This window comes from Sinocyclocheilus anshuiensis, unplaced genomic scaffold (assembly GCF_001515605.1).
Source record: "Sinocyclocheilus anshuiensis isolate Anshui unplaced genomic scaffold, SAMN03320099.WGS_v1.1 scaffold883, whole genome shotgun sequence".
NCBI classification, from domain to species: domain Eukaryota; kingdom Metazoa; phylum Chordata; class Actinopteri; order Cypriniformes; family Cyprinidae; genus Sinocyclocheilus; species Sinocyclocheilus anshuiensis.
Genome location: NW_015547678.1, coordinates 535,339 through 540,977, shown reverse-complemented (window position 1 = coordinate 540,977; position 5,639 = coordinate 535,339). Strand labels below are relative to the sequence as shown.

General features: G+C 41.5%; 1 protein-coding gene across 4 annotated transcripts in view; it reads left to right on the top strand.

The window, feature by feature from the left end:
- The window catches only part of LOC107703059 (arginine-glutamic acid dipeptide repeats protein-like), a 177,021-nt gene that overhangs the window by 92,653 nt on the left and 78,729 nt on the right, over nt 1-5,639 (top strand). The window lies entirely within an intron of this gene.

Below are 5,639 nucleotides of genomic sequence, written 5' to 3'. Positions count from 1 at the left end.
AAACCGCTACCCGAGCCGTGCCGTACTGAGCCGTGCCGAGCCAAGTCGTACCACGCAGTGGAAAAGCGCCATACGAGTAATGCTGCTACAGTGTTGGAAATTAAGTTTCATACTTTCAGATTTTCCTGTACGCTTCTTTAACCAGGCTTATGGGTGTTTTCTGGAAATGAAATGTGCTGACAGTTGGCTTTTTTCTGCCTTTAATGCCCGTGTTTTTTACTCTATAGGAAAATCAGCCTGCAACACACTGAGATTTAAAGAAATTTTAATTAGCTTGTGTGAAGCGGAGCACCAGATATTCTCTACAAAGCCTCGGCTAGCTCACACATGTTTACGCTGTAGCGCCAGCTTGGTTTTGCATGCCGTTAATTGATCAATTAAAAAAAGCGAGAGAAAGGGAAAGAAAAACTCCTGTTGCGGATCGTAGTTCTTGCCACTTGATCCGCTCCTCACCGTTGCTTTTTCTATAGATTATTAATCAGATACTTAAAAAGCTTGAATCTTCAAAGGACACGTTGATCAGAGAGCAAAACCACCTCAGATTCAATCTACTTTATTAGGCCAATATATTTCCCTGATTTATTTCCTCCAGCAGCCGCAGACAGCTGTGTTTTTTTTCCTTCCATGGCTGCCACATTCGATGGTTGCTATGTTGAGATAACGTTGTCTCACAAGCAGATAAGCACATTATGGCTTTTCTGATGGCTACTTCCTCACAGCAGGAGACAATTAGCCGAGAGGTCCTTCGGCCCCCCCGTAGAGTGTGTGGAGGAAGACCCATGAGGCTTTGTTAATGGTACTGAACAGCTAAGGTGCTGATGGGAGGGGGGTGGACACAGGGCAGACTGGCTTATGACAGCCACAGGATCTGAAGTGGGGGGGAGGTTCAGGGCTGGCTAGATGAGTGAGAAAGATGTGCAGAGGAAGGGAGGGTAGGTAGAGGAGTGCGTGCCAGAGCCCGGGCATCCAAGCAGCCTGTAATCGGATTGCTCTGAAGAGTGCTGAGGGCAGCAGAATCTTGCTCTTGCCAAGAATAACATATAGTATGTTTCGTGATTATCTTCATCTTGATTAAGTGCAGATCTAGGGGTCTTTGTCTGATGGCTGTAAATGTCAGAGGAGAAGACAGGGCTTCATTGGCCCTCCTTTCTATCTTGTACCACCTTAATCCATGTAATTAGCCAATGCTCATCCATGTTGTTTGTTGGCCGTGAAGTGGATTGGATAGAGGTTTGCCATATAATTTTTAGGCATGGGTCATGATGGACAACTAGTCAGCTGTCAGTTGTCAAATTGTTCAAGTAGGAATAACTGCAGGCTAGAGCAGTGGGTGTGGCTAAAGATTAGGGCGTGCCAAAAGTTAGGGGGCGTGGATAAAGGTCTTTCTAATTGGCTAGGGGTTAGTTTCTGTTGTAGCATTCACCTGTCGGCATGCCACCTTTTGCCACACCTATGACTCCGACCTGCAGCTACCCCTGTCTCTTATTGTTGGCTAGTTGATTAGTGAGGTCAACTAGTATTTTAAGATGTTTTATTAAATATATATATAATATATGTGTGTGTGATGATTATATGATTAGATATAGGTAGATAGGTAATGGAGGAAGACCCATGAGGCTTTGTTAATGGTACTGAACAGCTAAGGTGCTGATGGGAGGGGGGTGGACACAGGGCAGGCTGGCTTATGACAGCCACAGGAGCTGAAGTGGGGGGGTTCAGGGCTGGCTGGATGAGTGAGAAGGATGTGCAGGGGAAGGGAGGGTAGGTAGGGGAGTGCGTGCCAGAGCCCGGGCATCCAAGCAGCCTGTAATCGGATTGCTCTAATGAGTGCTGAGGGCAGCAGAGTCCTGCTCTTGCCAAGAATAACATATAGTATGTTTTGTGATTATCTTCATCTTGATTAAGTGCAGATCTAGGGGTCTTTGTCTGATGGCTGAAAATGTCAGAGGAGAAGACAAGGCTTCAATGGCCTTCCTTTCTATCTTATACCACCTTAATCCATCTAATTAGTCAGTGCTCATCCATGTTGTTGGCCGTGGAGTGGATTGGATAGCGGTTTGCCATGTAATTGCTATGATGGACAACTAGTTAGCTGTCAGTTGTTGTAGTGTTGGCTAGTCGATTAGTGAGGTCAGCTAGTATTTTGAGATGTTGTATTAAAAAATAGATACATATGGATAGATAGATATATACACATATGCTAAGAAAAAATCTAAATTAATTATAATTGTATATTATATAAAACAAAAACCTATTTGTTATATAAAAACTAAATATAAAAAACTAAAATATATTTTTGTATAAAATGAGTATTTATATTTTGTTTATGTAATATCAAATACTAAACTAAATATTAAACTAAAATGTATATTTATGTTTATATAATATCAAATAAATACACATTTTGTGTGTGTGTGTGTGTGTGTGTAAATTATTATTATAATTTTTTTTTAGGCCAGTTGAGTCAACTAGTAGTTTAGGCAGTGCAAATCAACTAGTTTTGAAAATGTCATTTTGCACATTCCTATTAAGTAAACTGCTATTTTCCCAACATGTGGCATATGAGTGTTTCATAGCTGTGGCATTGTTCAGCTCATTTGAAACAGGTGTAATGGACGTGCTGCTACAGCTTGGATGCTCACCTCTGAACGCCGGCTGTCACACCTCTCCTCTTAATTGGGAAGCGAGCATCTGTCCACTGAAATGGTAGCAAAACCTTGAGGTCAATTGCCCTGACCCTACTCACCCCCCTCATTGACGTCCCTTCTCATGCATTCTCTCCCATTCTTAGCTTTTAACACTGGCTGTCTTGATTCATTCACTCGTACTGAGCAGGGCAGAACGGGATAGCTGGCCATAACGGTAAATGAGGATATCGGAAAGGTTCCAGCATTAGCGGATTTACAGAGTGGTTCTACATAATAAAGTGAATTCATTACATGCATAACGATCATGGCTCTCTGGAGGACAGGTTTCAGACGTATTTTTGCTAGCGTGCTTTTGAGAGCTTCTGTTTCATGCAGCATCACGTGAGCCTCTCTCTCAACGACCCTCTTCTGCCGTGAGGTGAGGAAATTGCCTCGCTTCTGGTAAAATAACCTCATTAATATGGTTATCCTCTAGTCTTAAGGGTTCAACGTCACCCTGTGTACTTTATCTAATGACCTGGGAATCCAGTTAGCATAGCAGAGAAAACCTGCATGCTGCAATCAATCCCTCCGCCCACTTTGAGCGATGAGATCTGTGTGTGTGTGCGCCTGGCCAGTGTGTATGGCTTGAATGTTGACGCACACACACTCACACTCACAGATCTTCACACCGTCACAGAGATGTTTCCGCCCTTCACTCAGTCCAAATTAGACCGTTAATTGACACGCTTTTCACTCAACCTTTTCCTTTTCCCCCTCAATCATATTCATATTCTGAATGAGCCTCCTGCTTAAACGAGCTTAAAGATGTACAAAGACAGGTGCCTCCACCCTTGTTTGTGAGCGCACACAGTCACCCCTGTCTCACACACACTGTGATTAAGGCACAGCTGACTGAGCTCCCCTCAGCTTGTGTAAACATTAGTGTGGTAAAGACAGAATAAAAGAGATTAACGGAGGAAAAAAGGGGTGGGAATATAGTGAGTTGCTGCCATATGTATCTCTTCTGTCCATCTCACCATCTCTTACACACACAAGCCCCGCCTTTCAGTTTAAAGCGCATTGCTCACTTGTTTACTTATATATGCACGTGTGTGTGTGTGTGTGTGTGTGTGTGTGTGTGTGTGTGTGTGTGTGTATACGTATACATCAGTGTTTATTGCAACATTAAGATTTGATTTAAAAAGCTAAACATTTTTAAAGTTTTATTACACTTTCTGCTCATCAAAGAAAATCAGTTTCCACAAAAGTATTAAGCAGGACAACTGTTTTCAGTATTGATGATAATGTTTATTGCACACCAAATGTACATATTAGAATGATTTCTGAAGGCTCATGTGACAGATAAGAGTGGAGTAAAAACTTAAGTCAAGTAGCAGTAGTGGAGTAAAGTAAATTTAGCTTTGCTATCACATAAATACATGTTTTGGAGTAACAAGACTTCATTATAATGGTCACACTTTATTTTAAGGTCCAATTCTCACCATCAATAAACCATTAGCTATGACTTTTGCCTCAAACTTATTGGCTGCTTAATAATAGTTAGTAAGGTAGCTGTTAAGTGTAGGATTGGGGTGTAGAATATGGTCATGCAGAATATGTGCTTGATAAGTGCTAATAAACAGCCAATATGTTATTAATAGGTATGCTAATAAGCAAATAGTTAATAGTGAGAACTGGTCCCTATACTAAAGTGTTGCCATTATAATTCAATAGTTTTATATTGTACCATTGTTTTTATGTGCTTACATTATTCGCAAACCTTCATCAGATTGTAGTACACAGCCTTGTGTTTTATTCCACGGTTTCTTATACCTTGAAATCCAAGTTTGTAATGTTTTGATTTATTTCAGAGCTGGTTGGTTTGGTTTATGCTTTACAATTTACTTTATTGACGAGTCTTTTGAGATCCATATTGAGAAAATTAATGGGGAAAGTGTGATCACGGTTATAGCTGGACCAGAATAATTGTGTTTTTAGTGTTTTTTGAGCTAAAATATAATATAAAATATGGCAAAATATATACCAGTGTCAGATTTTATTGCACTTTAAAATGCCACATACACAATTTAAAATGTATTTAAATGCCATCTTAAGTAGTTTTGAAGATGTATGTCTTTTTCTACAGTAGAGAGAAGCTGTGCTTGTATCTCCTACAATTTAGGACTTCAGCTCAGGTGTGATAATGTGCCGCTGTTAGCCCAGCACCATTTTGTGTGTCTAAAAACCAGCAGTGCATACTGATTTCAAGGACATGGACAGCCTATGTGTATTTATTTTATGGCCTCAGCCCATTAGTGCCGTGCATAAGACGGACACTGTATTAATGTGACGAGGGTAACACATTCAGTTAAGTATCTGTTGCTAATAGGAAAAGCAACTATGCAGCGAGTCCTATTGACACTCTATTGGCTGGAAATGGAGCCTTGAGACGTTGTTGGCTTTGAGGAGAAGAGGTGAGATAGGAAGAGAAAGATCTCTCAGGGGTTGCTCAGACACAAAGACAATTCAGCACCGAATCGATCATAAACAGCAGAAGCCTTTATCCTCGAGTCAATCACAGTCTCCAGCTCTACCCTCTTTGTCTCTGCCTGCCTCCCTCACTTGTTCCTCCTGTTAATTTGGGCCGGCTGCATATGCCCGATGACTGACACTGTTGTTGTTGTTGGTGTGTGTTGCCGTGGCACCCTTCCCCCATCCCTGTGGCTAAACTAATTTGCTGATATTGGCCAGCTCAGCTGCAGCACAGCGCTGCCTCTAATGGAGTGATTGCTGCTTGCCTCTGGGGGCTCGGCCGCAGACAGAAATGCCCTGCTCTTCTCACTGTATTGGTGCTTATGGACATTTAATTAGGTGTGATGTACAATACGATTATCAAAAACAACTCATGATTTCCAATGATGCACAGCTAGTGTTGCTTTCGTCAACAAATTATGACTAAATCTCGTCGTCAACGAACCTTTATCACATGACGAAAACGAGACGAGACAC